A 25,946-nucleotide genomic window follows, 5' to 3' on the forward strand; every position below is an offset into this window, starting at 1 on the left:
GAAGAGACCACAAGGGCCATCGAGTCCAACCCCCTGCCAAGCAGGAAACACCATCAGAGCACTCCTGACATATGGTTGCCAAGCCTCTGCTTAAAGACCTCCAAAGTAGGAGACTCCATCACACTCCTTGGCAGCAAATTCCACTGTCAAACAGCTCTTACTGTCAGGAAGTTCTTCCTAATGTTTAGGCGGAATCTTCTTTCTTGTAGTTTGGATCCATTGCTCCGTGTCCGCTTCTCTGGAGCAGCAGAAAACAACCTTTCTCCCTCCTCTATGTGACATCCTTTTATATATTTGAACATGGCTATCATATCACCCCTTAACCTCCTCTTCTCTAGGCTAAACATGCCCAGCTCCCTTAGTCGTTCCTCATAAGGCATCGTTTCCAGGCCTTTGACCATTTTGGTTGCCCTCCTCTGGACACGTTCCAGTTTGTCAGTGTCCTTCTTGAACTGTGGTGCCCAGAACTGGACACAGTACTCCAGGTGAGGTCTGACCAGAGCAGAATACAGTGGCACTATTACTTCCCTTGATCTAGATGCTATACTCCTATTGATGCAGCCCAGAATTGCATTGGCAATTCTGAAAACACACCTCTTTACACAAGCATTCTCCTGATCCCTTGAACTGGACATGATTCTCCTGTTTTGTTGTGTTTTTTGTGGTTGCTGTTTTATTGCGCATGTTGTTCATGGATTAAATTGGTTTTGAGTCTTTTATTTTGTAAACTGCTTAGAAGCTAATTCGAGCAGTAAGTGGCATAAACCAACCAACCAATCATAAAACAGATGCAGGTGTGAAATTAAGATGCTGAGATGTCGTGGCTTAAAGAGGCCACTCTCATCTCCAAGAGCCAAGCTTCATAGCCCACTCAAGCACTATGCTCCCCAGTGTGTTATTGTGAGACAACAGATTGGCTAAGTTCAAGCATGCTTCCCACCTGACAAGCATCAGAAAACATATCGCCTGGATTTAGAAAGAAAGAAAGAAATGATTTTGCAGCCCTTCATAAATGACTGCTTTCAAGTTGAAATTGTAGAGTCTGGTACAAATTGCTTGCGTTCCCCATGCACCCAAGAGAGCATTCACTGTATAAAGTATTTCAGAAGGTGGGGGATAAATAATGGTCACCCATCAACTGAAATTGATTTCGGAAAGGATGTGGCTTGTGTGTGTTTGTTTTAACAACCTGTGCGAGGTGCCATTCAGAATAAATTGCCACCTCTCCTCAATTTGACCGAATGCACTGGGCTGTGGAAAAACCACAATTTCATATTTTGGAGAGGAAATAGAAGAACATAACTTGCACACGCACACACACAATTTCAATCTTCGTGTTACATGGGACTGATGTCTGATGTAGTGTCTATCTATTTGTAAGCCTGAGGGAGAGCCATAGCTCAGGGGGAGAGCACTTACCGTATTTTTTTACTCTATTAGACGCACCGGACGATTGGACACACCTAGTTTTTAGGGGAGGAAAACAAGAAATAAGAAAGGAACGCAAAGCATCCTTAGCTAATAATAATAATAATAATAATAATAATAATAATAATAATAATAATAATAATAATTTATTTGTACCCCGCCCATCTGGCTGGGTTTCCCCAGCCACTCTGGGCGGCTTCCATAGAAACCAAAAAACACTAAAATATCATACATTAAAAACTTCCCTGAACAGGGCTGCCTTAAGATGTCTTCTGAATGTCAGGTAGTTGTTTATCGTTTTGACATCTGATGGGAGGGCGTTCCACAGGGCGGGCGCCACTACCGAAAAGGCCCTCTGCCTGGTTCCCTGTAGCTTTGCTTCTCGCAATGAGGGAACCGCCAGAAGGCCCTCGGCGCTGGACCTCAGCGTGCGGGCAGAACGATGGGGGTGGAGACGCTCCTTCAGGTATACTGGGCCAAGGCCGTTTAGGGCTTTAAAGGTCAACACCAGCACTTTGAATTGTGCTCAGAAACGAACTAAGAGGGAGCGCTCCTCCATCTTCGCTCACCCACCTCCCGCAAAAGCCAGGGATAGCCGCACAAAGCCTCCACAGGGGAGCGGGATGAAGGCTCCCCGCTCCCCTGCGGAGGCTTCGCGTGGCTAAGCCAGAAGCTAGAACAGCCAGCGGGATCCTGCTCGCTGTCCTGGCTTCTTCTCCCTGCCCGGGAGGGGCTGCACACGGCTAAGGCTCCCCCAAGAGCCGCGCTCCCTTTAAAGAGCACGCGGCAGCCCTTCTCCCTCCTCAGGAAAAGCCCCCAAGAGCCGCACACACGCTCCACACAGCTCTTTAAAGGGAGCGCCGACAGAGCCTCCCGCCTGCATTCGCTCCATAAGACGCACACACATTTCCCCTTACTTTTTAGGAGGGGGAAAGTGTGTCTTATAGAGCAAAAAATATGGTAATTTTCATGCAGAAAGTCCCAGGTCCAATCCTCGGCCTCTCCAGATAGGTCAGGAAAAGAATCCTGGAGAGCTGCTGCCAGTTTGTGTGGACAATACTGAGCTTTATGGACCAATGGTCAAACTTACTATGAGGCAGCTTCCTATGTTAGAGAAGGACCCCTGCTCAGTGGCAGCATGTTCCCAGGTTCAATTCCCAGGGCTAGAAAAGACCCCCATCATAAAATATAATCATGGAATTGTACACCCTTGTGCAAATTAATTGAAACAAACAATGTAGTTTATTGCACAAAACTCACACATACATGTACAAAACTCGCAGGTTTGTGAACTGGCTGGCCAATGGATGTGATGCAATGTGGGGGATCATAATCCTGTTAAAATCTGACAGCAGAAGCATCAGCTGCCTCCCCTGCGAAGCATGCAGCATAATGTATGTTTCCTCCCCAAAACAAAATTGCCCTCTGCCCACAGAGGAGATTGCCGTGAGTCACAACTTTTTCACTTCTCTTTCATTTGACAGCCAGTGGGAAGGGAAAGTTCATTTGCTTTAATACTTAATTCATGATTCCCCTTCTTCGGGGAGAAGAAATGTGTTGAAAACAAAGTTCGTGGTGCTGTAATGAATATTTGCCACGCCTGCGGTCTCCAGGATCAGAACATGGAGCCCGCCTGGGCCGGAAGCAGATTTCTGTATTTTGTCTGAGCGAAAGGAATTGAAGCTGGGAAGATGAGTGAAAGAGAGAAATTCACATCTTCAGTAGACCAATTACGTAGACATCATGCAGAAAGGATGCCAGCAGGGCTTGTAATTGTTGTTTGTTTGTTTGTTTGTTTGTTCAGGTTAAAAGGCTGATTTACCATGAGGGTGGCATTATTTACACAGTGATCATGGCACAAGCTGGCCACTGGCTGCATTCCCCCCCCCCCAGCAGCCCCATTCCTAGAAAAGGATCCAGGGCTCTAATAGAGCACAATCAATTGACCACAACAGATGCTTTGGCTGAGATTAAAAGGCAAGGGTAGCTAGAGTCAGGGTGGTCTGCGATTCTGTTAATGCAAGATGCAAACACAAAACTTTTTTTAAAAAAAGTTTTTATTAGCAATTTCAACATAACAAAGTATCAAAACATATCATATTCATTATTTTCCCCCCCATCAAATCCTCCCCCCAGAGACTTCCCTCAGTTCCTCTCTCTGATTTCTCAGCACATATTATTCTCTGCATGTTATAAAATTATACATATCCTTATATTATCTATCTACCATGTTATCAACTAATAAATTTGTGTATGTTTATTCAAAACCTGCCAAGAAGTCCAGTTCATTTTGTTGTCTTTTTAGATAATTTGTTAAAAGCTCCCATTCTTCCTTAAAGTCACAGTTGTCCTTGTCCCACAATTTGTATGTCAATTTAACCAGCTCTGCATAACTCATCAATTTTTCTTGCCACTGTTCTTTTGTCGGGGTTTCCTTGTTCTTCCATCCTTGTGCTATCAAGACTTTCGCCGCTGTTGTAGAAGATGCAAATGCAAAACTTGGTGCCAGGTGAAAAATGGTCATCCTGGAGAATAACCGGGAGCCTTTTGCTCTGTGTTTAGCTGCCATGAGTGCCAGCAGCCAGAGGAACACAGGAACCTGTCTCATACCAAGCCTGACAATTGGTCTATCTTGCTCAGTGTTGCCTCTGCTGAAAGGCAGATGATCTCCGGGACAGGGGTGAGGAACCCCAGGTCCATGAGCAGAAAGCAGCCCTCTTGCCCTCTCTATCAAGCCATCAGGATTCTTATAGGCCACATAACACATACCCTGGCCATCTTATGCCCTTCTTTTTGTCAGGAGTCCAGCCTACACTCGAGTAGGACCCTGGCAGAGACACATGACCAACTGGCATGTTCCCTCCCTCCTGGTCAATCGTTCGGGAGCTTCATAAGCTTTCTTCAGCCCGAACATCACAGCGACCGATGCCAACAGACACCGGCACACTTAGGGATCTGCAGAGTCTTTGCAGCTTGTGTGACAGACCTCAGCAACTCAGCATTTTGGCTAATCTACTTTATTTACATATAAAAACACCTGGAGCACTGCAACATGGCTCCCTCTCTCTCCAGCATCAGACAGCAAAGAGAAAAAGAACAAAGGACAATAGTCCCACTTCACAGAGCACAGTAACACAAACATCCTGTCTCTGTCACTTCCCACTCTGTAGGGTCAAAACATACACCGTCATGTGAAAGACAAAAATCCCGTGACTGCAATCATGGAGCAGGAATTCTAACACTTTTGTCTGGCCAGATTGTGTCCTTGATCTGGGATTATATCTTTTGCTTGCCTAGATGGAGGTGTGTGCAGAAAACTCTGGATTTTGCGTGGTTGGATGCAGTGCTTTTTTAAAAAAAAATGTTTAGGGGTACTCTCATTTTCCTACTCATATTGAAATACTGCCCCTCAACGAGGCCAAACTTAGATTCACAAAATGCTTAGGGGTATACGTACCCCTGTGCCCAAAAGGACTCATTGAATGTAGCCTGCTATACAGAGGAATGAGTTACATCCATTACTCCACCCACTTCCTGCCTCTGGCCCCACCCCCATTAGCCCGTGCCCTCCCCCAAAGGTTTCCTATGACAGAATGCAACCCTCGAGCTAGGTTAGCTTCCTCACCTGCCAGGATGCTGCCAGCGGCTCCCGGCTGGTTGCCCAGGAAAGTATAAAAACAAGGAAAAGTTTCTTACTGTCCTTTTTTATTCCAATATTACAGAGAGAGGCTATAGAACCCAGCCTCTTGGATAATGGCTTTGTCCCGGGTGAATCTCCACACACACACAAACACATGTATCCCACTTCTTCATTCATCACTTCTACAGGTGCTGCTACGTGCCCTCTGTCTTTGAGCTCTTTGCTCTCCTACTTTTAAGGCTTGCCAGGTCCTGGGAGATGGGGGATCTGGAATGCTTTCTAAAGACACTGTGTTAGCCAGCTGCCATTCCAGTCCTGCCTCCTCTCCTATTATTTCCCAGCTTTCCCCCTCATCTGCCTGTGAGCTGCAACCTCCCCTGTTGTAAATCTATACTGTCTTCCTCCTCCCTGGAGGGGTCAGGATAGGGAGGCGGTCTCCACCATTCCTGTTCTGGGGTGTGTGTGTGTGTGAAGAATTTGCAGGCTGGCTCTGCTTACCCCAGTTATCTATTGCCAGCTCTTCTGGAAAACTAGTATAGTGTAAAAGGTAAAGGACCCCTGACCATTAGGTCCAGTCGTGGCCGACTCAGGGGTTGCAGCGCTCATCTCACTTTATTGGCTGAGGGAGCCAGCTTACAGCTTCCCGGTCATGTGGCCAGCATGACTAAGCCGCTTCTGGCGAACCAGAGCAGCGTACGGAAACGCCGTTTACCTTCCCGCCGGAGCGGTACCTATTTATCTACTTGCACTTTGAGGTGCTTTCGAACTGCTAGGTGGGCAGGAGCTGGGACCAAGCAACGGGAGCTCACCCCATCGCTGGGATTCGAACCGCCGACCTTCTGATTGGCAAATCCTAGGCTCTGTGGTTTAACCCACAGCGCCACCTGTGTATACTGTAGTTAGTAGTAATGTTGAGGTAGTTTTGGGTATCTTCTTCTTTGTCCCTGGCTCCTTGCCTCTGGGTCTGATTCCTGGCTCTTTCCTGACACCTATACCTCAGGTAGTGGGATGCAGGTGGCGCTGTGGGTAAAAGCCTCAGCGCCTAGGACTTGCCGATCGTCAGGTCGGCGGTTCGAATCCCTGCGGCGGGGTGCACTCCCGTGTGCTGCGCTGGCTCGCCAGATGCAGCTTGTCACGCTGGCCACGTGACCCGGAAGTGTCTCCAGACAGCGCTGGCCCCGCCGAGCAGGTTTCTCAACACCCGGCCTCTTAAGTGAGATGGGCGCACAACCCTAGAGTCGGACACGACTGGCCCGTACGGGCAGGGGTACCTTTACCTTTACCTTTACCTTTATACCTCAGGCAATGGAATGCTACTTGAGCAAAGATGAGAGAAGTTGCTAGTCCTTGGTGTCTCTTCTTTGAACGTCTAGTTTAAATACACTAAGGCATCATGCAATGCACTCTCTCTTCTGAGCCTCTGGTCATTCTGAGCTGACTGCTGAATGGGACACAGCTATGGGCAGCCTGATGAAAAGCCATCCACTATTCATCAAAAAAGCAAACATAGAGTGAGAAAACAGGATGATGTCCACAGTTTTCAGGGAGCAGCGTGGGGTGTGTTCAGTCCACATATCTCAAAACATCTTCTTATACTCCAAGGATTATTTTAAAGACACAAGCTGCTAAGGTCAAGACTGGCTTGAGATGCCTGGCAGAAGCTGCAGAGGGTGCTCAGCTAAGTTTCCATAACTAGTGTGGAGAGAGTTCTTGTGCAGCTCCCATTCATGTTTTCTGTGGCCCAAGTGAATGACAGAATGCATGAATGAAATGAGAGAAATGAATGAAATAGCTATTGATTCAAAGCAGCTTCTAGCACGAAAAGCTTTGGAAGTGGCCAAAGAGCTGAAAGCGCTTTTCAAACTTAAGAGGGGGCTCACTAGGCTTTATGTTGCATTCATTTTCTACACAGCTTTGACACTCAGGGTGGGAAAATGTTGCCCCCCCCCCCCGATGGTGCTGGACTTTAACAGCTTCCTGAACCACCCTGATTTCTGTGAACTGCCCTGAGGCCTCCAGGTATAGAGCGGCATAAAGGTAAAGGTAAAGGGACCCTTGACCATTAGGTCCAGTCGTGGCCGACTCTGGGGTTGTGGCGCTCATCTCGCTTTATTTGCCAAGGGAGCCGACGTACAGCTTCTGGGTCATGTGGCCAGCATTACAAAGCCACTTCTGGCGGACCAGAGCAGCACACGAAAACGCCGTTTACCTTCCCGCGGAGCGGTACCTATTTATCTATTTGCACTTTGATGTGCTTTCGAACTGCTAGGTGGGTAGGAGCAGGGACCAAGCAACGGGAGCTCACCCCGTCACGGGGATTCGAACTGCCGACCTTCTGATCGGCAAGTCCTAGGCTCTGTGGTTTAACCCACAGCGCCACCTGCATCCCATAGAGTGGCATATAAATTCAATAAATCGTCATCATCCCTGCCTACTGCCCATACTGACTGAAGAGTGGGAGTGGGGAATGATAGGAATTGGAGTTCAGTGACATCTAGAAGGCCACAGGTTCCCCTGCTCTGTTCTACTTAAAATACACAAAATCCGGAGAAATGTGTAATCCATCTGGGAGTTACGTTCTGGTCAGCGAGCAGATTAAGAGCATTGGATCAGGTCTGTTGCAAAAAGCTGTCCACTCAAATCCCTCTCTCCTCTGTAAATCATGATAATACTTTTGTTCTTGGCAAGCGCCCACTTTTACCTGCCTTTGCTAGATCAACCCACGGTCCATTAATAGATATAATTGCTACCTATTACAGTATGTTTGCCTTCATCCCTATTTGCTCCTTATCCATCTAATTATATCCTTGGTGTGGGTGGCCATTGCTGGGGGTGATTTTTATTTCCAAGCCAAAAGGTCAGTTGTGTGTGTGTGTGTGTGTTGGGGGCAAGGTCAGTTCCGTGGAACTTTGCAGCCAATTTGCAGCTTCGTTATCTGGAATTTATTCCATTGTTTGAGTCCTTTCTGTTCTGCCTTTCAGAGCAAACCTTTCCACAATTAGCACAGGCACTCAGCATGGCCTGCGTGGAATTAAACAGGTGGTCCAATTTGCAGGCATCAGGACCTAGAAAAGATAATTAAATGGTCAGTCTGTGCGCCCATAGAAAAGGATGCTGTGATCACTAAGCATGGGTTTTTCAAAAACAAGTTGTGCCAGACGAATCTCATTTCTTTATTTGATAGAGTTACAAGCTGGGTGGATCAGGGAACTGCTATGGAAGTAGTGTATCTTGATTTCACCTTCTGACAAAAGAAGGTGTTAAAATGAGGGTTGGGCAAGGTAACTGTGAGGGGGATTTGTAGCTGGTCGACTGAGCCCCCATTAATGGTTCCTTGTCATCCTGAAAAAAGTGAGAAGTGGGGTGTGCCAAGATAAAACAAGCAGGCTTGGGAACTATTTTGCTAATAGTTACCACAGTATTGGTGGGATGCAGGTGGCGCTGTGGGTTAAACCACAGAGCCTAGGACTTGCCAATCAGAAGGTCGGCGGTTCAAATCCCGCGACGGGGTGAGCTCCCATTGCTTGGTCCCTGCTCCTGCCCACCTAGCAGTTCAAAAGCACATCAAAGTGCAAGTAGATAAATAGGTACCGCTCCAGCGGGAAGGTAAACGGCATTTCCGTGCGCTGCTCTGGTTCGCCAGAAGCAGCTTAGTCATACTGGCCACATGACCCGGAAGCTATACGCCTGCTCCCTCGGCCGATAAAGCAAGATGAGCGCCGCAACCCCAGAGTCGGCCACCACTGGACCTAATGGTCAGGGGTCCTTTACCTTTACCAAAGTATTTGCTGTGAACAAATACAGAACAGCAAAAAAAGAAAATGTATGGGCAAGTCTCTAACCTTGACTTTTCCAAAAGGAGAGGTTTAAAGGTTTTCCTCTTTATAAATCAGTCATAAAGAGACTTTTATTACCCAGCAGTAAAACGTAATATCTCCAACCTGTTACGTTAGTGACCATTTTCTTGCACAAACACTTAGCCCCTGCTGTTGAAACTGCCATCTTCAGAGGCATGCAAAGCTCTAATCTCCTCTGCCCCCCTGTGGCTTGATTTACTCTAAGTCACAAATCGCCTTGCTTAGTAAGCCCCATAGCTCTCACAACAGAGGGGATTTCTCTGAAGGATTGCTTCAGTTACTGTCAAAATTACATGTTTCCTACGTGGGCTTGCAAAGGTCACCGGGGAACATGATGCTCCTTCCCGTTCGCTCAGATGTAAGCAGACATCTAAGATTCACGTTGGTGACATCAGGAAAAGCCTAAGAATAGCATCCCATGAGGAGTGGGGCAATTGTTCAAAATGTGTGGCTTGGCTCCATTAAGTAAACAGTATCCAAGGAAAGGGATGAGAAGGGATATTGAATTATAATGTATTTGGAGTGCTCTATAAACAGAGTGGTGCTTGGTTTGTTTCTATTCTCCTTACAGATCATTGCTAACACTTCATTTGTTTTCTTGCTCTCGTAATGTCTCAGGATGGAAGAACTAACCACCCCCTTAATGGGGGGAATGAGGGCTTGATAGCAAGAGTGGATAGCTTACCCACTCACTTCTTTTTTAACTCAGGAAGAAGAAGAGGAGTTTGGATTTGATATCCCACTTTATCACTACCCTAAGGAGTCTACCCTTTATCACTACCCTAAGGGATGCGGGTGGCACTGTGGTCTAAATCACAGAGCCTAGAAGAAGAAGAAGAAGAAGAAGAAGAAGAAGAAGAAGAAGAAGAAGAAGAAGAAGAAGAAGAGGAGGAGGAGGAGGAGGAGGAGGAGGAGGAGGAGGAGTTTGGATTTGATATCTTGCTTTATCACTACCCGAAGGAGTCTCAAAGCGGCTAACAATCTCCTTTCCCTTCCTCCCCCACAACAAACACTCTGTGAGGTGAGTGGGGCTGAGAGACTTCAGAGAAGTGTGACTAGCCCAAGATCACGCAGCAGCTGCATGTGGAGGAGCGGAGACGCGAACCCAGTTCACCAGATTACAAGTCTACCTCTCTTAACCACTACACCACACTGGCTTGCCGATCAGAAGCTTGGCGGTTCGATCCCTGCAACGGGGTGAGCTCCCGTTGTTCGGTCCCTGCTCCTGCCCACCTATCAGTTTGAAAGCACGTCAAGTGCAAGTAGACAAATAGGTACCATTTCAGCAGGAAAGTAAACGGCGTATTGTGCACTGCTCTGGTTCTCCAGAAGCGGCTTAGTCATGCTGGCCACATGACCCGGAAGCTGTCTGCAAACAAACGCAGACTCCCTCGGCCTATAGAGCAAGATGAACGCCGATACCCCAGAGTCGTTCCTCGATTGGACCTAATAGTCAGGGGTCCCTTTACCTTTACCTTTAAGGAGTCTCAAAACTGCTAACACGCTCCTTTCCCTTCCTCCCCCACAACAAACACTCTGTGAGGTGAGTGGGGCTGAGAGACTTCAGAGAAGTGTGACTAGCCCAAGATCACGCAGCAGCTGCATGTGGAGGAGCGGAGACGCGAACCCAGTTCACCAGATTACAAGTCTACCTCTCTTAACCACTACACCACACTGGCTTGCCGATCAGAAGCTTGGCGGTTCGATCCCTGCAACGGGGTGAGCTCCCGTTGTTCGGTCCCTGCTCCTGCCCACCTATCAGTTTGAAAGCACGTCAAGTGCAAGTAGACAAATAGGTACCATTTCAGCAGGAAAGTAAACGGCGTATTGTGCACTGCTCTGGTTCTCCAGAAGCGGCTTAGTCATGCTGGCCACATGACCCGGAAGCTGTCTGCAAACAAACGCAGACTCCCTCGGCCTATAGAGCAAGATGAACGCCGATACCCCAGAGTCGTTCCTCGATTGGACCTAATAGTCAGGGGTCCCTTTACCTTTACCTTTAAGGAGTCTCAAAACTGCTAACACGCTCCTTTCCCTTCCTCCCCCACAACAAACACTCTGTGAGGTGAGTGAGGCTGAGAGACTTAAGAGAAGTGTGACTAGCCCAAGGTGACCCAGCAGCTGCATGTGGAGGAGCGGAGACGCGAACCCGGTTCACCAGATTACAAGAGTACCGCTCCTAACCACTACACCACACTGGCTCCCAACTCACTTCCTGTTTGGAATTGGTGAGGGGATTCATGGAGTGTGGAATCCTTTTCAGCCTGAGGGCCACAGCCCCTGGTAGGCAAATTTCTTGGGGCCACATACAGTAGTCAGAGGGGGCACGTTGGTAATATGGAGGTGTGAGGCTCTGGCAGGATCCTAGTGGAGCACAAAGAGGAAAGAAAGAAAGAAAGAAAGAAAGAAAGAAAGAAAGAAAGAAAGAAAGAAAGAAAGAAAGAAAGAAAGAAATGCTTTGTGCATCCATGTCTAATCTTACCCCTTTCTAAAAATTGTTTCTTGATGTGTGCTTTCCTTTTTGTAAATCTACCAAAGAATAAAATAAAATAAGGATAAAGGGATTTTCTCAGGACGGTGGAGGGCATGTGTTCTATGTCCCATTGGTGTGGTGGTGGCACTTGCCACCCTTCTGATAGGAAATGCTCAGTGGTGGTGGAACAAAATAAAAATAAAAACGGGGAGTCGAGGAGGGTCAATTGTGAGGAGATGAGAAATGTCCCTGTTTTCATCTGAGGAACGTTGGAGGCTATGCTGTGATGCCCTGCAGCTTGTAATGGTGCAGCCTGCATAAAAGGTTTGGCTCCTCAGTGGATACTGGGCCTAAGGCTTTAACCCCAAACAGATAGCGACAAATATGAGTTCTCTGTATGTTCTGATACCTCGCATTTGACACTGCTGCTGTGTGTAAGTAAATACGATCTCCTTGTGGGGAACGCAATAAAGAAAGTTAATTAAATGTGTGCTTCTGGGAGCTGTTGGATTATTTGTTTGTTTGTTAGTTACAAATCCACCAAGGCTTCAGGAACGGAGCTGAAATTTATATATATATAAAAGTCTGTGTAGAGGTTTGGAAGCATCAGACTGGAAGTTGCCATCCTGAATTTGTAACGTACCTGCATCTTCCGGAGAAACAGTGCACGCAAAGGATTCAGCACAGTGGCTTCCATTTTACTGAGGCTCACATTTTTCAACAACCACCTGGGGGATTTGGGGTGGGTCTGTTGTTGTTTAGTCATTTAGTCGTGTCCGACTCTTCGTGACCCCATGGACCAGAGCACGCCAGGCACTTCTGTCTTCCACTGCCTCCCGAAGTTTGGTCAAACTCATGCTGGTAGCTTCGAGAACACTGTCCAACAATCTCGTCCTCTGTCGTCCCCTTCTCCTCGTGCCCTCCACCTTTCCCAACATCAGGGTCTTTTCCAGGGAGTCTTCTCTTCTCATGAGGTGGCCAAAGTATTGGAGCCTCAGCTTCAAGATCTGTCCTTCTAGTGAACACTCAGGGCTGATTTCCTTAAGAATGGATAGGTTTGATCTTTGTGCAGTCCATGGGACTCTCTAAAGTCTCCTCTAGCACCATAATTCAAAAGCATTGATTCTTCGGCGAACAACCTGTTTTATGGTCCAGCTCTCACTTCCATACATCACTACTGGGAAAACCATAGCTTTTACTATACGGACCTTTGTTGGCAAGGTGGGGTAGGGCTATAATATACCAAATGGAGGTATTAAACCAAGGTCTTCAGTGGCTATTCTCTTGCCCCATCAGCAGGCTGTCACCTCTGTGGGAAGACAAGTCCTTATGGAAAGAGTGTCTTCCAAACTTCAGCTCCAGTCTGAAGAGACTCAGCTGACTGTTTGGTACTGTCAGCTGACTCTCCAGGCCAGTTGGGACACATCAAGACCTTATGAACCCCTTGAAATCCAGCCAGCTTCTCAGTCTGAAGACTCTGAAGACCTGGGAAGTTGATGCCCCCTTTCTATGTGACTCATTCAGCCTTCTGTTGCTACCTTCAGGCTTAACTTTCTGCTTGGCTCTGACTCTGCTCATTAACCTTCCAGCCCTCACCCACAGGCACTCAGACTGAACCACCCTGCAGCCTTTTCCATAACCATACCAGTGCCTGATGGGGTGAAGGGGAAGAATTTGGGCAAAGGGGACAAAGTTGATATGGTACAGAAGAAGCTGCCAAGACAGGCAATTGGTCTATCTAGGCTTCAGGGACTTGGCTTCCTCCTCCCTTTTGGCCGTTGATAAGCAGGACAAAGTGAAAAGAGTCGCTTACCATTTCAAGAGACCTTAATGACTGTGATGGTCTGGGACTTGGGCTCGGACTCGGGACCAGAGGAGACTCAGTCTGCACCAGATCCTTTGCCTCAGGCATCATCTGAACCAAGTCTGGGGCCTGATCCTGAAGAGTCCCAGTCTGCACAGGTTCCCCTGCAACAAATACCAGCTGGGCCGAGTCAGGGGCCTGAGCCTGCCCTGGCTCCAGATGCGGGGATGACCTGGTTGCCTTCAGCTGGGCCATCACTTACAGCTGCTCCACTACCAGTTGGGTCAGGAGAGGCTGAGGTGGCCCCTGGGTCTAGTCACCCACCAACGTCTCCCGAGCTGCAGAGACTAAGGTCTGAGAGAAGGAGAGACCTGAGTACTCGCCGGAGGAGTGCTCGCCTTCGGGCGAGACAGGGAGGTGAGTTGCCAGGGGATCAGGACCGGCCACTACCCCGACAAAGACAAAAGGCTGTCGGACCCTGCCCCAGGTTGCAGGAGCAACACTGCTGTATGCTAGATCCTGCCTGAGATCCTGTACCTGTCCTTGCCTGGTTTCCTGCTTTGGCCCTGTCAGACTGACTCCCTGCGGAACCTTCGGATTCTGGACCAGTCCTGGACCACGTTTCATGGGTTACACCCGGGTCCAACACAATGACCACAGCAAAAGAACAAAGCAGCCATTCTCAGAATGAAGGTGTTCCCAATTAAGGTTTCCACCCATTCCCCCTGCCCCTGGTTAGTTCCATGCCTTGCAACCTGATCTCGCAACCACTGTGCTTTTTGTGTAGCCACCATATCTGCTCTACATGACCTTGGACTGATAGGCTGGACACTTTCCAGCAAGAGAGAGTGTCTGTTAGCCCTCTCTCTTCCAGTTCTTCTTCACTTTGCTGTTCACCCCAACTTTTGCCTTCAGAACTATGCCCCTCTGCAAACCACTGCTCTGTATCTATACTGCTCCACTGTTCCCAGGCAGCTTCAGGATCCTGGTCAGGAGTGGAGGTGGGGTGAAGGCTTCCACCATTCCTCATCAGAGTAGTACTCCTCAGCCTGGTCTCTGGCACCAGCATCTCGACATGATCCTAGCATCATTCAGAAGGGATTTTGGGAAATTCCTGGTGGTTACTGGTGGCTGGGTGCCATTTTTCTCCAATAGCATCATTTTGTCCAAATCAGGATTTGGACCTGAACCCATCTGGGAAGCCTCTGAAACAGTTCAGACTGCTTTCCAAAGTACTGGACTCTGTGTCAAAAGTGAACCTTGTGGACCTTATTGCTGAACTTCTGTAGCTCTTGGTTTCTTCAGTAAACAACTAAATTTAAGCAAAGGTAACTAAGCGCGGGTAGCGCTGTGGTCTAAGCCACTGAGCTTAGGGCTTGCCGATCAGAAGGTTGGCAGTTCGAATCCCCACAACAGGGTGAGCTCCCATTGTTCGGTCCCAGCGCCTGCCAACCTAGCAGTTTGAAAGCACGTCAAGTGCAAGTAGATAAATAGGTACCACTCTGGCGGGAAGGTAAACAGCGTTTCCATGCACTGCTCTGGTTCACCAGAAGAGGCTTAGTCATGCTGGCCACATGACCCAGAAGCTGTCTGCAGACAAATGCCGACTCCTTCTTAGGCCAGTAAAGCGAAATGAGTGCAGCAACCCCAGAGTCGTCCGCCATGGGACTTAACTGTCAGGGGTCCTTTACATTTACTAAGCTTGAGAACGTCACCCTTCCTTTATCTCGACGAGTCCTCCTGCAATTAGGAGCACTTGGAGGAGGACAGAGGCAATTTAAATCCCTGATTAATGCCACAGCTGGAAATGGTACCTAATTCTGATAAATGTGCAGGAGTTTGTATCCCAGCAAATACCAGCTGAACAAATTTGTTAATAGATGCCAGCAGGCTCTCTGTTGAAAGAACAATTCAGCCCCCAAGAATGCCATCGTGAGATTAGTTTTTAAATCTAGAGGTTTTAGAAACAATAATGTTGTGTGCTCTTGTGATGCATTCTTTGGTCTCTTTTCCACCTCTGTGAGCAATCAGAATAGAAATGCACAAGATCTGTGTGGATGGAATGGTTGTTAGATACGGATTCAGAGGGATTTGATTCATTACGCCTTTAAAGGCAGACCTACCAAACTCGCTCATTCCAAAACAACAGGAAAATTGAAGCACACCCATCGTTAGAAATTAACACATCTCAGAATTTGACACCTAAATGATTCAGATACAGTGGTACCTTGGTTTTCAAACTTAATCCATTCTGGAAGTCCATTCCAAAACCAAAGCATTCCCAAACCAAGGCGTGCTTTCCCATAGAAAGTAATGCAAAATGGATTAATCTGTTCCAGGCTTTTAAAAACAACCCCAAAAACAGCAATTTAACATGATTTTTGCTATCTAACAAGACCATTGATCCATAGAATGAAAGCAATCAACAATGTACTGCAGTCACACAATCAATCAGTAACTGAACTGGGTTCCACACAGTCACAAAAAAGAGCCACAAAAACACAAAATAAATAGCAAAAACAGACAGACCTCAGCGTAACACTTAGAACAGAAACATAACACTCGAAATGGAAGTGTGGCACTCAAATCGGAAGCGTAACACTCAAAACGGTGCACATTCAGTTTCCGGAAAAAGTTCGTGAACTGGAACACTTACTTCCTGGTTTGCAGTGTTTGGGTTCCAAGTGGTTTGAGTACCAAGGTGTTTGAGAACCAAGGTACTAATATATGCAAAAAATCCCCACCAAATTGTGAAATTTGGCTTTCATGATGTGTTTTGCTGCTTCCATTTTTCTTTCTCAATTAAATTTTTTTAATTTCCAACATTTTTAACATACACAATCAAAACATAATTTTGTCTTTTCTCTTATTTTCGTCGACTTCCCACCCCATTTTCCATGAAGTTGTTTTTCGTCCCCTTCTGCTACATCCTGTCCAATCATAACGACAATATTATGAGCTAATTACTTCTGTGGCCCATAGCTCGAAATCCTGCTTGTGAGTTCTCTAAATAGTCTGAAAAAGGCTATTAGATTCTCTTAATTTTGCTATTAATTTTGCCAATTCTGCATAGTCCATTATCTTACTTATCCATTCTTCTTTGGTTGGAACTCCCTTCCATTTCTGCTTCTATTTCTTTCTTTCTTTTAAGAATAATTTTTATTAAATTTCCAATTGGCAAACCAATCATATCACATTAATTCCAAATTATACCATTACATAATAAACTCCAAATATTTCCAAATATTTAACAGAATTTTAATTTTTTTGTTGGGGGTACCCATGCTTCGAGTTCAGAAAGGGGTCCAATCCTATCATATTTGTGCTGCTTTGATGTTCACAAGTCCCGTCTTTCCATCTCTTTGTTGTTATCCTTTACAAATCTTCCAATCTTCTTGTTGTTATCATTCCCCCCCTTTCTTTATAACCTCTGAGATTATCTCCACAAGCGAGTTGAAACAAACATTATTATAGTCCTGTGTGGATTTTCACACTAATCCAAAAGTCCTGTTCAAGACTTCCGGGTCAGCGCCAACGATGAACAGGAAGTCCGCCTCCCGTTTTTGTATATAGATTGAAGCAAAGACCTTGCAACCTAATAGCCTGAAAAACTGCTTTAAAGTTGGAAATTTCCTGCATCCACAACCAATAAAACCCCCTTGGAAGCAGGAGAAAAGGGGGGGGGGGATTTGACTGTTTAATCCTGCACGAGGAGAGTAAAGGAATTTAAGTTTCCATCGCCCCAAACCTAGGGACGGGGTGTCGGGACAGTAACTGTTTGAGAAAACAAATTAACTTCAACGCTACTTTCTGCATTTCTGCTTTTTAAAGAAACAAAGTATCTGAAATTGAAAGGAACTGAAATCGAAAGTAATTTCCTTTGTTGGATATATTTTAAAAATGGATACAAATAGAAATTGTGCCCCCTAGAGGGAGCCTGTCAGTTTGTTGTTGCAGCTTACTTGGAGACCCTACAGATGTGAGATTTGGATCGTGGGACCACCCGTTTGACCTTGATCTTGAACAGAAATGTGTTGGCAGGAAGGCTTGGTGTCTGCCCTTGGCATGACTAATGCTTTGCTGGAGCAGCTGCATGAGAAAATGAACTTGATGCATGAAAAATTGGACCTGATGAGTGCTGTGGCCAGTGAATATGATTTAACAGGGAATAAGGATAAAGAAGTTATACAGCGATCAATTCAGGAATCTGGTTTGACAAGGCAAGTCCAAGGGCAGATGGAGAAAGAAGAGCCAGTGATTACTTCTCAAACAACACAAATGGAAAGATCCAAAGTCCTGCAGGAACAAAAGCTACTGCGTTGGAAGATTGAAGCAAATGAAAAGTTGCAATCTGAGATTTGTAATTTTTTTCTTTCTTTCTTTCTTTGGGTTTTTTCCTTTTGTTTTATTTCTTGCTGTATATATTTTTTATTTCTTTTTATTTTTCTGTGTGTCTTGTTTTGATGAAATTTTGAATAAATATCATTTTTTTAAAAAAAAAAGTCCTGTTCAAACGGCAGACGCCATTTCAGCAAGTCCCATAAAATACAGTCTAGGCGTCTGCTCATTAACTTTCCCAGACCTGTTGCTCCATACATCAGTCTTTTCAGGGGGAGTTCTTGCCATCTGCTTCTATTTCTCTAGATTATCTGCTCCCAATTTATTAGGAAAATAGAACAGGAAACCAGTAACATTTATTAGGAAAATAGAAACAGGAAACCAGTAACATCAACATCCATCTCCTGTCTCCCATGAGACTTCCAACAGTCTGGAATGTAAACAGTCTTGTGACTCCAAAAACTGCACAGTGGCATAACAGAAGTCTAACAGGTTCTCCATATGTTCTTACCTGCCTTCTCAACACCAGCTTGCACCATGGTATCCCAGGAAATAGAACCTCAGAACTGTAGAGTTATAAGGGACCTCAAGGGTCATCTAGTCCAACCCTTTGCAATTCAGAAATCTCAGCTAAAGCACCCATGACAGGTGGCCATCCAGTCTCTGCTTATAAACCTCCAAGGAAAGAGAGTCCACAACAGCCTTTCTCAACCTGTGGGTCCCCAGATGTTGTTGAACTACAACTCCCATCACCCTAGCTAGCAAGACCAGAGCTCAGGGATGGTGGGAGTTGTAGTCCAACAACATCTGGGGACCCACAGGTTGAGAATCGCTGGTCCACAACCTCATGAGGGAGACTGTTCCACTGTCAAACAGCTCTTGCCATCAGAACCTTCTTCCTGATGTTTAGTTGGAATCTCCATTTTTGTAACTTGAAACCATTGGTCCAAGTCCTACCCTCCAGAGCAGGAGAAAATAACCTTGTTCCCTCTTCCATGTGATAGCCCTTCATGTATTTGAAGGTGGCTATCATATCTCCTTGGTCTCCTCTTTTCCAGGCTAAACATACCCAGCTCCTTCAACTGTTCCTCATATGGCTTGGTTTCCAGACCCCTGATCATCTTGGTTGCCCTTCTCTGCACACCTTCCAGCTTGTCAACATCCTTCTTAAATTGCAGTGCCCATAACTGGACACAGTATTCTAAGTGTGGTCTGACCAAGGCAGAATAGAGTGGTACTATGACTTCCCTTGACTTGAAATGTTTCCATTCCACCCATAGTTGCTGGCAGAGGGTGTGGAAGTTAACAACAACCCAAATGGAGGTCAGGTGGTTCATAAGGAAGTCTGCCTAGGTGGCGTGGGAGTTCATGGGCTTTTGAAACGGCAGAATTGGTAGGCACTTAGCAAGGGAAGAGGTAAAGGTAAAGGGACCCCTGACCATTATGTCCAGTCATGAATGACTCTGGGGTTGTGGCGCTCATCTCGCTTTACTGGCCGAGGGAGCCAGTGTACAGCTTCCGGGTCATGTAGCCAGCATGACTAAGCCACTTCTGGCGAACCAGAGCAGTGCACAGAAACACCGTTTATGTTCCCATTGGGGCGGTACCTACTTTGACATGCTTTCGAACTGCTAGGTTGGCAGGATCTGGGACTGAGCAACGGGAGCTCACCCCGTTACGGGGATTCGAACCGTCGACCTTCTGATCGGCAAGCCCTTGGCTCAGTGGTTTAGACCACAGTGCCACCCGCATCCCTCTAAGAGAAAAGGTCTCTTGCTCAAATCGTCCAAGGGATTTGCGAACTGCCTTTTCCAGAAAGCTGCATTTCCCAAGCAAGATAGATCTACCACTCTCCATTAGTGGAAGTTGGATTTCTCTGTTTGGCACAGAATAAAACTGCCAAAGGAAAACTTCACTTTCAGTACCTTCTCTGTATGCTGCCTCTATATGGAATGCATAACCTGGAAGGAACATTGAGGTTAAAGTATTGTTTAAGCAGAAAGGAGACAAGTCCCAAGAAACCAAGAAAAACGATTAAGTACCAATTGGGATCTCAACTAGCAAATAATGCAGACTGAATTAACACAGAGCTGGTATTATGAAAAATGCTGCGTAATTAATATAAGCAATTACCAAGAGGCAAAATAGAAACCACCTGATTCAATAAAACAAAACAGGGTTGTTTTTTAAAGGTATCAGGTAGGAGTAGATGGGAGAGAATGTCTCTGGATGGGACCCTGAGAAATTCTTGCCAGTCTGAGTGGAAAGTGCAGAGCGAGAGGGGCAAATAATTAGGCTGCCGTGTTACACCAGGTCAATCTGCCTAATTTTCATCAATACTGAGCTGAATTCTTGTTCATGAAAATTGTGAGGGTGAAAGGCAGAGCTTTAGGATGGGTGTAACATTCCATAGCTCCTTTTGCCCATCATTTTACACCCTGTTCACCACCTGTTAATGGGAGCATCATTCTCTGTCATTTGTCCCTCCAAAGGGCTTCTTCCTGTAATGATCACAGCCAAGTCAGGGATGGCAAGCGATGAGATGGCACCATGCACCATTGGTTCAAAATTGGGAAAGGAGTACGACAAGGCTGTATATTGTCTCCCTGCTTATTTAACTTATATGCAGAATTCATCATGCAAAAGGTTGGGCTGGATGAATTAAGATTGCTGGAAGAAATATCAACAACCTCAGATATGCAGATGACACAACCTTGATGGCAGAAAGTGAGGGGGAATTAAAGAACCTTTTAATGAGGGTGAAAGAGGAGAGCGCAAAATATGGTCTGAAGCTCAACATAAAAAAAACAAAAAACAAAGATCATGGCCACTGGTCCCATCACCTCCTGGCAAATAGAAGGGGAAGAAATGGAGGCAGTGGGAGATTTTACTTTCTTGGGCTCCATGATCACTGCATATGGTGACAGCAGCCATGAAATTAAAAAACACCTGCTTCTTGGGAGAAAAGCAATGACAAATTTAGACAGCATCTTAAAAAGTAGAGACATCACCTTGCCAACAAAGGTCCATATAGTTAAAGCCATGGTTTTCCCAGTAGTGAGGTATGGAAGTGAGAGCTGGACCATAAAGAAGGCTGATCGCTGTAGAATTTATGCTTTTGAATTCTGGTGCTGGAGGAGACTCTTGAGAGTCCCATGGACTGCAAGAAGATCAAACCGATCCATTCTGAAGGAAATCAGCCCTGAGTGCTCACTGGAAGGACAGATCCTGAAGCCGAGGCTCCCATACTTTGGCCACCTCATGAGAAGAGAAGACTCCCTGGAAAAGACCCTGGTGTTGGGAAAGATGGAGGGCACAAGGAGAAGGGCACGACAGAGGACAAGATGGTTGGATAGTGTTCTCGAAGCTACCAGCATGAGTTTGACCCTCATTGCGAGAAGTGAGGCTACAGGGAACCAGACAGAGGGCCTTCTCGGTAGTGGCGCCCGCCCTGTGGAACGCCCTCCCATCAGATGTCAAAGAGATAAATAATTACCTGACATTCAGAAGACATCTTAAGGCAGCCCTGTTCAGGGAAGTTTTTAATATGTAACGCTGTACTGTTTTTAACACTGATTGGGAGCCGCCCAGAGTGGCTGGGGAAACTCAGCCAGATGGGTGGGGTATAAATAATAAATTATTATTATTATTATTTGACCAAACTGCGTGAGGCAGTGGAAGACAGGAGTGCCTGGCGTGCTCTGGTCCATGGTGTCACGAAGAGTCAGACACGACTAAACGACTAAACAACAACAACACCATCATACAGACAATCAGGGTTGGGTGTGTGGTCTATGTTGTAAAGCCAAATCAGATTGAGGGCAGGTTTTCTTGCAATTGCTCTGAATAGGCTTCCTTCCAATGCTACATCTTCCACTGGTTTCCATGTTTAGATTATTATTATTATTATTATTATTATTATTATTATCATCATCATCATCATCACTATTACTACTATTTATTATTTGTACCATGCCCATCTGGCTGGGTTTCTCCAGCCACTCTGGGCAGCTTCCAACAAAGATTAAAAATACATTAAAATGTCACACATTATAACCTCAGATGGCCTCTTTTGCACCCTTATTTCCTGAGTACCCAGAGTGAGGCAGGTTCTCTTGCAATTGCTCTGAATAGGCTTCCTTTCAATGCTAAATCTTTCAGCAGTTTCTATGTTCAGATTATAACCTCAGATGGCCTCTTTTGCCTCCTTCTTTCCTGAGTACCCAGATATCAAAAATTGCCTGTGTCTCCAATAATTGAAAATAACAATGTATGGCTGTTTGCCTGATTCTAATAAGAAATCGGATGTTTTTGCATACTTTTTAAAAATGACCCTTGAATTCCAGAAATTAATTGGGTTCGTATTGCACTGCTGTGCCTAGTCCAGACTGAAAAGTACGGTACATTTTTTGTAATTGCTTGCCGGAGAAATGTTGTGCTGTTTTTCAAGAGTCGGGGAAGAGGTACATTCAAATTTGGAACTGCAATTGTAACCTTGAGCTAAATGGGTTTGACGCAAGCAGCAGCAAATCACCGGGCCTTATAGCTAGATATGAAATTACTATGCAAGGTCAAAACTGGTCTTGTTAACAAGCTCAGCATTGATTTGGATTATTTCCATTTAAGCCCTGGAGAGAGAGAGATTTTATTTATTTTTTCAGAGGCAACGCATAGCATTTCAGCCTCATTTCTAGAGATGTTGGGGGAAAATAAATGAAAAAAGTCACCCATGCTTCGTTTCCCCCTCTGTGCTGGGAAACTGGAAATTTTAACAAGCAAACAAGCCAACCCTTCAGATATTTGAAGATGGTTATTATACATCCTCTCATCCTCCTCTTTTCCAGGCTAAATATACCCAACTCCTTCAACTGTTCCTCATCATGCTTGGTTTCCAGACCCTTGACCATTTTGGTTGCCCTCCTCTGCACATGTTCCATTTTTTCAACATCCTTCTTAAATTTTGGTGCCTCTGGGAAATCTGCAAGTGGAACTTAGACACAACAGCACTCTCCCCTCCTGCTGTTTCCAGCAACTGGTATTCATTCAAATCTCTGGATCCATTCAGCTCAGTATTTTTTGAGTTCTAATTATTTTGTCGCATATCTCATCATGAGGTGAGATGATTCACTTCATTTGCTTTGAACCTGGAAGGGGAAATACATAGGAAGCTGTTAGTCTCTGTTCTTATCACTGAGCAGCTGTGTGGAGTCACAGGAGTCTGATTACATTCCTGGGATTCCATACTATTGGAGCCTCACGAGAAAGGGAGATGGGATGTGACGTTAGTGGTTTCCTGTTTCCTTTGTTCCTATCAAAGGATCAGGTCGTCAATTAATTGTCGGGAGGCAATTCCGAAGATGAGCCTTATCAGTTCGGTTGAACAGAGATTGGTCCATCTAGCTAAGTGCTGTCTACACTGACTGGGAGCACGTCTCTCCTTGCTTTCATTCATGACCCTACCTGGGACCTTTCCCACACAAAACCTGTCAGCTAACTCTTAACAGCACTGAAATGTCACAGATTATACAGGAATAAAGTGAGCTTGTTTATTAATATCCTTCCTAACTTGCGCTAGCAAGTTCCTTTACTTAGCAGAGTTCCGCAGTGGAAGCATGCTGGGCCCATAACCCTTTGTGGGAATACTCAGGGTGGCAGGAGAGGATATATTGTTTATTAATATCTTTCCTAACCTGCGCTAGCAAGTTCCTTTCCTTAGCAGAGTTTACATTCCCTTTTACACAGCAGAAAACTAGTTGTAAACTCGTGTGAGTTTCTTAAGACAATATGCAATTCAATCTGGCTTGTCCAGAGTGAATTGTGTTCTAATATTTTCCTAGTAAGACCCCTTGAATCCCTCCTAGAAGAATAAAGACACCACAGTCTTATTCATAAGCAATAAAAAGAAAGTTTACTCACGATCAGGTAGAGCACAGTGTGATCCCTGAAGGCAGGCTTAAGGCTTAAAGCAGGCATGGACAAACTTGGCCTTCCAGCTGTTTGGGGACTACAATTCCCATTATCCCTGACCACTTGTCCCGTTAGCTAGGGATGGTGGGAGTTGTAGTCCCAAAACAGCTGGAGGGCCCAGTTTGGCCATGCCTGGCTTAAAGTTACAAATATACACCAACAGGTTTACCCCATAAGGGAGATGGCCTGGGGGGACTGCTTGGCTGTCAGCCAGGATTTCAGTCCATGAAGTTCACAGGATGAAAAAAGATGGAAAAGGGAGAGAGTGACAGCATGCCTTGTCCTTTGACCCGGTCTGGAAAGGTCACACCCACCCACTAATCACATGCAAGGAAGGATGCTCCAGGCCAGAAGGAAACAGGAAGTTTCGACTGGCTGGACCAACCATTCCATTGCATGTCCACTCTAGCAAAACAAGGAATGTTGTATTTGACTGCTCCCAGTGGATTACATCCCACACTGTGTTTATAGTGTCATTGCACTGATTTTTTTGTTTTTTAAAAATGTTAAAACTTCTGGAGAGATTTCATCTCTTTATTACACCATTTCCCTACACACCAGATTTTCTCAGCAGTGGGGCATAACGCAGTTGAAATTAGACGGAGAGGCTGCCCCTTGACCCCTTTTTGCTGAGTCATGATTTATGGCCCTGCTGCTCACTCGATGAGAGGGAAAATGAGATGGTGCCATGAGTCAGCTTTTGCAGAAGGAAGCCGGCAGAGGAATCAGTGGAATGTGAGCCACAAGGGGCCTGGGAGGCATTCATGAAACTTTCAGCGTGACATTCCACTTGATTACCCTGAATGCATAAATAAGCCGGTGGTGCTTTAGAATGTGTAACGACACTGAATGACCTCATAGGCAGCAGCCAGGAATGTCATCAGGACAAGCAATTAGAGTTTTCTTCGAGATGGGATGCAAGAAATGTTGAACCTTGGCTTGCGGAAATGATCGCTGTAAAATGGAACAGCTGCTCGACAGTGTTGGAAATGTTAAAAAATGTTGTTTTCTAATGCTCTTGTCATTTTGCTCAGTGATTCCCTGGTTCTCTGTTAGCTTTATAAACACCCAAAACCTCTCATGCATGGTCTTACAGCATCGTAGTGATATGAATATTCCACAACTTGGCTATAGCCAGTGTGGTGTAGTGGTTAAGAGCAGTAGACTCGTAATCTGGGGAACCAGGTTCACATCTCCGCTCCTCCACATGCAGCTGCTGGGTGACCTTGGGCCAGTCCCACTTCTCTGAAGTCTCTCAGCCCCACTCACCTCACAGAGTGTTTGTTGTGGGGGAGGAAGGGAAAGGAGAATGTTAGCCGCTTTGAGACTCCTTCGGGTAGTGATAAAGCAGGATATCAAATCCAAACTCTTCTATAGGCCACTCATGTGAAAAGGCAAGAAGGAAAGCCAGCAATAGTTTAGGACTGGATAACTTAAAAGATCCAGCAATCAGCTGCTTCCCTGCTTCACAAACTCTTCAGCACTCCGCCATTAACAACCCCTTTGATTTGCTCCTTCCTCCAGGCAAGGCCCTGGAAGTCAATGGTAATGTGGAGATGCCAATGTTTTCAAAACTATACAACTATACAACCGAGAATACTCACAGTTTTCTGATGCAAGAAAGAGCAAGAGGCAAGCCCACACTTTCTTTTGAAAATGTGAAACTAGTACGGATTTTGGAGTTTTAGTTGACTCAGTGAAAGTCTTGCCCTGATATTCATCATGGAGGCAAGTGAATCCGTTTTACTTCCCCGCAAAAAAACAACAACCCTGGACCTCTTTATCTGTAATTTGGAATGCTTATTTTACTCCGCTCCTGTGACTGCAAATTTCATGTGATCCTGCCAAAAGGGTTAGAAAGTTATAGGCATTTAAAAATTTCCCATCAGAGTGAATGAGGTACACAGAGCTTCATTTTTGAGTGAGTGAACTCAGATCACAAGATCGAAGCAGAAAAAGCACATAGAGCAAATAAAAAACAGACTGATTTTTAAAAAGAAAAGATACAAGGTGAATACAACATACAAGGTGAACGTGTGTGTGTGTCTGTCTGTGTGTGTGTGTGTGTTACTTCCTGTATGAGACACAGTATGCCTCTGAATTTGAGTTGCTGGGGAATCATAAGTGGGAAGAGTACCATTTGGCTACAGGGAGAACAAAATGTTGGACTAAATGGGCCTTTGGTCTGATCCAGCAAAGCTCTTCTTATACTCTTATGCTCTAACCATGGCTACTTGGTGAGGTTCATTGCCAAGCAGAGATTCATCCCCATTTGATTCAGAGTAACTTCCACAGAGAGTAACTAAGGTGAAAGCAAGCTCTTACAAATCACAACAAAAGGGAGGAATGAAAGCCATTGCTGAGGCTTGCAGGAGGCAGTGCTCATTATGTTTACATCACCATTGCCTTCATGTAGACTTGAATGCTGTTATTGTTTAA

The 25,946-nt window shown here is 45.6% G+C and overlaps 2 protein-coding genes and 1 long non-coding RNA gene across 3 annotated transcripts in view; 2 read left to right on the forward strand and 1 right to left on the reverse strand.

Moving 5' to 3' along the window:
- ADCYAP1R1 (ADCYAP receptor type I) overlaps window positions 1–25,946 on the forward strand; it is a 391,549-nt gene that overhangs the window by 235,800 nt on the left and 129,803 nt on the right. The gene's annotated exons all lie outside the window — the stretch shown is intronic.
- LOC308569735 overlaps window positions 16,379–25,946 on the reverse strand; it is a 394,467-nt gene continuing 384,899 nt past the window's right edge. The window contains exons 2-3 of the long non-coding RNA XR_014000770.1: window positions 17,718–17,831; window positions 16,379–16,719 (exon numbers count right to left, since the gene is read on the reverse strand). This is a non-coding gene — a long non-coding RNA (uncharacterized lncRNA). The remainder of the gene's footprint in view (window positions 16,720–17,717; window positions 17,832–25,946) is intronic.
- ZBTB47 (zinc finger and BTB domain containing 47) overlaps window positions 25,503–25,946 on the forward strand; it is a 416,665-nt gene continuing 416,221 nt past the window's right edge. Inside the window, exon 1 of the mRNA XM_081163706.1 lies at window positions 25,503–25,510. The gene's annotated coding sequence lies outside the window, so the exon portion shown is untranslated. The remainder of the gene's footprint in view (window positions 25,511–25,946) is intronic.

The sequence above is a fragment of the Podarcis bocagei genome (assembly GCF_964188305.1).
Source record: "Podarcis bocagei genome assembly, chromosome: 12".
Taxonomy (NCBI): Eukaryota; Metazoa; Chordata; class Lepidosauria; order Squamata; family Lacertidae; genus Podarcis; species Podarcis bocagei.